At 45.4% G+C, this 8048-nt stretch overlaps 1 pseudogene; it reads right to left on the reverse strand.

The window, feature by feature from the left end:
- Positions 1–2709: 2709 nt before the first annotated feature.
- LOC144600264 (5S ribosomal RNA) lies at positions 2710–2829 on the reverse strand (annotated as a pseudogene).
- Positions 2830–8048: the final 5219 nt, after the last annotated feature.

The raw sequence follows: 8048 nt of genomic DNA on the forward strand, positions 1-8048 counted from the left end.
ATTCAATGGCTGATCATCTAGAATCAGTTCCCCATTCCTGCTTTCTCCCCATATCCCTTGATTCCTTTAGCCCTAAGAGCTACATCCAAGTCTCTCTTGAATACATCCAGTGAATTGGCCTCCACTGCCTTCTGTGGCAGAGAATTCCACAGATTCACAACTCTCTGGGTGAAAAATCCTTCAGTGCTTTACCTTCCACTAAACGTTATTCACTTTGTCATGTGTCTGAACACTGTGGACGGCTCGATTGTAATCACGTTTTGTCTTTACGCTAACTGGTTAGCACGGAACAGAAGCTTTTCACTGTACCTCGGTACACTTGGCAATAAACTAGACTCAAATCAACTCAACTAATGGCTGAACTAGGCTGTGATATTTCTCCACATCTCTCATTTCCTTGATCTTTTATGGACCCAGAAATCTTTTGTATTAAATACAGAAAATGGCACAGTGGCACAGCAATACAGCTACTGCCTTATCCGTCTCTCTATCATTTGCAGAATCATTAGAGGGGCTCCGGTTTCAACAGTGAACACGCATTCATCTCATTTCTTCCATATATCCTGAAGTCAGGAAGTCAATGGAGGAAACGTCTGTAGTAAATTGCAGGTCAGTTTGCTCTCACCCATTTTACACAAAGGCAAACTGATGACTTCTGCAATCTTCCTCGTTCATTCTGTTCCTCCTCTTGCTCCACTTATGCCTAACCCGTGTTCGAGAGCTACGAGCATCATTTCAGTGCACAGAGGATGAACAACAGTGCAGCAAGACATTCTGTGGGGCCAGTGGCCGGTAATTGAAGCAGTTACCACGATGAGATTGTTGAACTGCTGGCATCGAACGTATCCCCAATGTGATAGTTGCAGCAGTTTCCAAAGAAGCTTTTTTAAGGAACTTTCCCTAGTTATCCAGTGTACTGACAACTCCATTCTCCAAGATCAACACCATCTAGGTTGGCACGGTGGCGCAGCGGCAGAGTTTCTGCCTTATAGCGCCAGAGACCCGGGTTCGATCCTGACCACGGGTGCTTTTCTGTACGGTTTGTACGTTCTCCCTGTGACCATGTGGGTTTTTCTCCGGGTGCTCTGGTTTCCTCACACGTTCCAATGACCTGCAGGTTTGTAGGCTTCTGCAAATTGTTCCTGGCGTGCAGGATAGAACTAGTTAGTGTACGGGGATCGCTGGTCGGCGCGGACTTGTTGGCCCGATAAGCCAGTTTCCACATGGCGTCTAAAAAAAGATTATATTAATTGGAAAATAAATCTGCACAAGAAGTCTGGGTATTTACTGTCCTTACTTCAAAATGCATGTTACAGATACACATGCAAGTTCTATTACAGTATGTTAACTGAATTGTTGGAGGAAATAGATTGAGAATAAAAGTTATTAAATACTGCAAAACTCTGCCAACAAATGAAATGATATTTAAAGTGAAGTCTGAATGCATGATAGTAGGAAAGTAAGTACAATAGTTTGAGTTACTATAGCACTTTGTGTTCTGCTCAGAATTCCAGCATCTTGTGTATCCACCTATCACTTGCCAGGCGTAATATGGCCCCTACCTGTCTTTTCCAGTTTTCTCCTCCCTACTCAGCCAGGGACCTGAACCGAAATGTCACACGCCCGTTCCCTCCACAGATGCTGCCTGACCTGCTGAGTTAGTCTATGGACTTTAGAGATACAGCGCGGAAACAGGTCCTTCGGCCCACCGAGTCTGCGCTGACCAGCGATCACCCCGTACACTGGCACTATCTTACACACGCTGGGAACATTTACATTTTTACCAAAGCCAATTAACCTACAAACCTACAAAGTGTGGGAGGGAAATGGAGCGCCTGGAGAAAACCCACGCAGGTCACGGGGTGAACGTACAAACTCCGTACAGAGAGCGCCCGAGGTTAGGATCGAACCCAGGTCTCTGGCGCTGTAAGGCAGCAGCTTTACCGCTGAGCCACTGTGCCTCCCTTCAGTTCTTCAAGTATTTTGCTTTTTTTTTTGTGGTTGATATTTATTGCAAGGGTGTGTACCAGTCTTAGTTTTGCTGTCAGAGCAGAGACAGAATTTACCTCACGGAGAGCTGAAGCAGATGAGACCATTTTCAGTCTATGCCACTTCCACCACAGCTCTGGGGTTGCTGTTTTCTGTTTGTACCCAGTCCAGCAAAGGAAGCGGCATGTAAACAGGCCCTTCGGCCCAACATGTGCATGCCAGCCACCATACCTCATCCACACCAAAGATACTAGAGGAAAACGATGGACCACTCTGTTGAAATCGCCTATACTGAAGTGTAGTACGCAAAGGAGCCATCTTAGTAAGCAAAACCCGCCGTTCGCTATGCCTCTCGCAGTGCAATCAGTGTTTTGGGGGAACAGTATGTGAGATGAAACCATTAATATGCAGAATATATCTCATCTATCAATTCCCAGATTTTTGTTATTTTTCTTTTTAAATGTTTGCAAGTTTCTGCCTACTAAAATGGCGGCATGACATACTCCGGTTGTTAGGGTTGAGTGGTCTATCTTGTTCCTCTAGTATCTTTGATCCACACTAATCCCACCTGCCTGGATTTAAATTGAGTATAGTTTATCATAAGTCAGAGGTGATGGGAGTGGAATTACTCTGCCATTCAATCATGGTTTTCTCCCTCCTAACCCCATTCTCCTGCCTTCTCCCACTGTCACGTGTACCGAGGTACGGTGAAAAGCTTTAAGTCCATGGCATCTGGTATTCCCAGGTGGGTCTCCCATCCAAGTACTAACCAGACCCGAGCCTACTTAGCTTCTGGAATCAGATGACATCATGCGTCTTCAGGCTAGCATGGCCGTAGACCATACATTTGGTTCCTGTCCTTCTGAACCTATCTTATCCGTGTACCTGTCCAAATGTTTCTTTCAATGTTGTGATAGTCCCTGCCTCAACTACCTCCACTGGCAGCTCCCACATACCAAAAATGTATGGGTTTATAGGTTAATTGGCCTAAAATTGCCCCTAGTTTTTTAAGGAGTGGATGAGAAAGTAGGATAAACAAACGGATAACAAATGGTGGTCGATGGCCGGCGTGGGCTCGGTGGGATGAAGGGCCTGTTTCCACGCTGTACCTTTCTATCAATTCAACCAAGCATCTGTAGTCTCCTTCGCCAGGCTGAATAACTCAATGGACCAGTGATTTTAATTCAGCAGTGCTGCCAGCAAATGCCTACTTACAAACCAGCTGCAGGTTTTCCTTTCTTCCTTTCCTTTCTCTTTGCTTCACAGGAGAAATCATTAACTTCCGCGCAAGATGATCGCTGGACAGCAGGAAGCCGTGCGTCGGAGGGCTCACAAAAGATGTCCATGCAGAGCGGCGGGTTACAAACGCAGGGACGTCCGGTAACGACAGCAATCCTAAAAATTGATGCAATTCCTGAGAGATCTTCCCAATTTGTGAGGGGGGGGGGGGGGGGGGGGTGGAGCGAGATTTTTTTCTCGGACAATCAGCATCAGAGCAGTTTGGTAAAGCAGAAGTCAATGGATATTTCTAAGGCAGAAATAGATAGATTCTTGAATAGTACGGGTGTCGGAGGTTATGGAGAGAAGGCAGGAGAATGGGGTTAGGAGCGAGAGATAGATCAGCCATGATTGAATGGCGGAGTGGACTTGATGGGCCCAATGGCCTAATTCTGCTCCTATCACTTATGACCTTATGAGCCCATTCAGCCCATTGGGTCTGCACTATCAGTATCCAACACACTAGAGTTGGGAGTGTGGGAGGAAACCGGAGATCTCGGAGAAACCCCATGTGGGTCACAGGGAGAATGTACAAACTCGGTACAGACAGCACCCGTAGTCGGGATTGAACCCGGATTTCTGGCGCTGTAAGGCAGCAACTCTACCGCTGCGCCACCGTGCCGCACCACGTTTTTGATGACGTTGGCCGTCTTCTTGAGGCAGTGGTTCCTGTAGGTGGCTTTGATGGCGAAGAGGTGATGGGCGATGCCCACTACCTACTGCAGCCTCTTTTGGTCTTGGAAACGATCCCTTGGCATTTCTTCAAAGAAATATAAGGAACTTGAGGAATTCTTCTTGTGTCTCAGAACAGATTAGCTGGTCATCCGTCTCTCTATCATTTGCAGAATCGTTAAGAGGGGCTGCGATTTCAACAGTGAACACACATTCATCTCATTGGTGTGAAGTGCCTCCATATATCCTGAAGTCAGGAAGTCAATGGAGGAAACGTCTGTAGTAAATTGCAGGTCAGTTTGCTCTCACCCATTTTACACAAAGGCAAACTGATGATTTCTGCAATCTTCCTCGTTCATTCTGTTCCTTCTCTTGCTCCACTTATGCCTAACCCGTGTTCGAGAGCTACGAGCATCATCTCAGTGCGCAGAGCATGAACAATAGTGCAGCAAGACATTCTGTGGGACCAGTGGCCGGTAATTGAAGCAGTTACCACAATGAGATTGTTGAACTGCTGGCATCGAACGTATCCACAATGTGATAGTTGCAGCAGTTTCCAAAGAAGCTTTTTTAAGGAACTTTCCCTAGTTATTCAGTGTACTGCCAACCCCATTCTCCAAGATTGTCACCATCTAGATTGGCACGGTGGCGCAGCGGTAGAGTTGCTGCCTTATAGCGCCAGAGACCCGGGTTCGATCCTGACCACGGGTGCTGCCTGTACGGAGTTTGTACGTTCTCCCCATGGGTTTTCTCCGGGTGCTCCGGTTTCCTCCCAAACCCAAAGTCATACAGGCTTGTAGGTTTATTGGCTTCAGTAAAAATTGTCCCTAGTGGGTAGGATAGTGCTAGTGTACGGGGATTGCTGGTCAGCACAGACTCGGTGGGCCGAAGGGCCTGTTTCCATGCTGTATCTCTGAACTAAACTAAACTGGGTTTAGTTAACTAAACAAAATGGGTGAGACTATCTGGAAAATCAAAGTACAACGCATTATACAAGCAAGGTAGTTTAGTTTAGTTTAGTTTAGTTTAGTTTAGTTTAGTTTAGTTTAGTTTAGTTTAGTTTAGTTTAGTTTAGTGACACAACACGGAAACAGGCCCTTCAGCATCTGCAGTTCCTTGATTCTCTCTTGCATTTAAACAAACTGGTCACACACATTTCGATCAAATATTCATTGTTGCATAATATTAGCATATTTTTATGCAACACTTTGGAATATTAATGACCAGTTATAAAATGATCTTAGTCATTGCATTAATTTGATTGCGATTGAGTTTCGGTGAGGTTAAGTTATTGTTTAAATGTTCTCTGTTTATCACAGTTTGTAAGATTTGTTGACATAATTTTAAAACAACACATTCTATTTTTTGGAAATCCTATATTGCAGTAATTCCTGATTCAAACGGCATAAATTTAGTTTTAGTTTTTAGTTTTCGAGATATAGAAACGGAAACAGGCCCAACGGCCCACCAAGTCCACGCCGACCAGCGATCCCCGCACACCAACACTATCCTACATACACTAGGGACAAGTTACAATTTTAATCGAGGTCAATTAACCTACAAACCTGTATGTCTTTGGGGTGTGAGAGAAAACCGGAGCACGTGCAGGTCACGGAAAGAACGTACAAACTCCGTGCAGACAGCACCCGTAGTCAGGATCGAACCCGGGTCTCTGGCGCTGTAGGGCAGCAACTCTACCGCTGAGCCACCGTGCCGCCCTCTACTGCGGCAATTCAGAAATCCTCTCTTTTTGTGCATCATTCCTCCCCATGGACAAATCTAACAGCTGTGTTTATGAACAGCAAAATCGCAACTTGCAGGAATAATAGGAGATAACTTTATAACATGATGCCGGGTTAAACTAATCATCTCTGCCTGCATGTGACCCATATCCCTCACTGTGTATCCAACCTCAAAGCTTCTAAAGCGCCACTGTTGTATCGAAATGATTTCATTAATCAGCTCCTCTTTCTATTCCAAATAGAACGGAGATGAGGAAGAACTTTTTCAGTCAGAGAGTGGTGAAGGTGTGGAATTCTCTGCCTCAGAAGGCAGTGGAGGCCAGTTCGTTGGATGCTTTCAAGAGAGAGATGGATAGAGCTCTTAAGGATAGCGGAGTGAGGGGGTATGGGGAGAAGGCAGGAACGGGGTACTGATTGAGAGTGATCAGCCATGATCGCATTGAATGGCGGTGCTGGCTCCAAGGGCTGAATGGCCTACTCCTGCACCTATTGTCTATTGTCTATTGTCTATAGTGCAGCTCAAGAACAGGCCCTTCAAGTCCATGTTTGTGCCAAACATGATACCAAGTTAAACCGATCTCATCTGCCTGTACATGATCCATATCCCTCTACTCCTTCAATGTGCTTATCTAAAAGCCTCTCAAATGCCACTGTCCTATCTGCCTCCACCAGCACCCCTGGCAGTGCGTTCCAGGCCCCTGCAACTCCCTGTGTGTAAAGAACCCGCGTCACGCATCTCCATTAAACGTTCCCTCTCTCACTTTGCAGCTACGCCCTCTAGTGTTGGACAACAAACGTTCCGACTGTCTGCCCTATCAGTGCCTCTCATTATTTTAAAGTTCATAAGTTACAGGAGCAGAATTAGGCCATTCGGCCCATCAGCCCCCCTCTGCCATTCCTTCGTTTCTATCTTTTCCTCTCAACCCCATTCTCCTGTCTTCTCTCCGTAACCCTTGACATAACACTTACTAATCAAGAATCTGCCAATCCCTGTCTTAAAAATATCCATTGACTTGGTCTCCACAGCCGTCTGTGGCAATGAATTCCTCAGATTCACCACCCTCTGACTAAAAAAATCCCTCCCCGTCTCCTTTCTAAAGGTACGTCCTTTTATTCTGAGGCTACGGCCTTTGGTCCTAGACTCTCCCACTAATGGAAACATCCTCTTCACATTCACTCTATCCTTTCACTATACAAATATATACACTATCAACTATATGGCCTACTTCTGCACCTATTGTCTATTGTCTATTGATATAAACTATCAAGTTTCCCCTCAACCTCTGATGTTCCAGAGAAAACAATGCAAGTCCATCAAACCTCCCTTTGTAGCTGAAACCTTCTAATCCAGGCAGAATTCTGGCAAAAACATTCATTATTTTCCTTTGGAAAATAAGTTGCTGCTTGAATGTTAGTGAGGCCAAATTAAAAAAAATACAAGATCTCAGAAGGACTTCTGGCACACTGTTCATTGAGCTTGTTGCTCAGGGGAAAAATTCCTATTCTTAACACGTTCTCCAATTGCATAGTGTGCATGTACCACACACACATCCTAGAGATTGAAACAAACAAAACACTGTATCGTTAACTTATAACTTGTTCCATCCTCAAATGGTGTTTCCATAATGATGGACTCAAGCATGGCGGACATATGTAAAAGCAGCAGGAGATCAGGTCTTGTGGTCTTTTGAGATGAATCTCCATGGAATAAACTTCCCACATAGCAAAACTCTGAAACCTTTTTGCCAACTTCAAATATAATTGAGAAAATCTCCAGAATATCAAGCAATGTCGAGCCCTTTTCCCCCTCTTTTAGTCAAGAAAACTTGACGAATGGTGGTGTAGCAGTAGAGCCAGAGACCCGGGTGCGATCCTGACTGTGGGTGTTTGTCTGTACGGAGTTTGTACGCTCTCCCCGTGACCTGCGTGGGTTTCCCCCGAGATCTTCGGTTTCCTCCCACTCTCCAAAGACAATAATAATAATAATAATAATGCATTACATTTATATAGCGCTTTTCAAACACTCAAAGACGCTTTACAGGGATTACTAGAACATAGAGAAGAAAATAAATAGATAAATAAGTAAACGAACAGAAAAAGGAGACAGAAGGTGAGGTGACGGTCAGTGGTTGAAGGCAGTGTTGAACAGGTGAGACTTCAGTGATGTTTTGAATGTGGTGAGTGAGGAGGAGTCTCTGACGGTTTGGGGTAGTGAGTTCCAGAGGGTGGGAGCAGCGATGGAGAAAGCCCTGTCCCCCCAGGATCTGAGTTTGGTCCGGATGGGGGGGGGAAAGAAGGTTGGCAGCAGCAGAGCGGAGGGTGCAGGTGGGAGTGTGCCTGTGGAGGAGGTCAGTCAGGTAGGATGGG

Source organism: Rhinoraja longicauda, chromosome 14 (assembly GCF_053455715.1).
Source record: "Rhinoraja longicauda isolate Sanriku21f chromosome 14, sRhiLon1.1, whole genome shotgun sequence".
Lineage (NCBI taxonomy): Eukaryota > Metazoa > Chordata > Chondrichthyes > Rajiformes > Arhynchobatidae > Rhinoraja > Rhinoraja longicauda.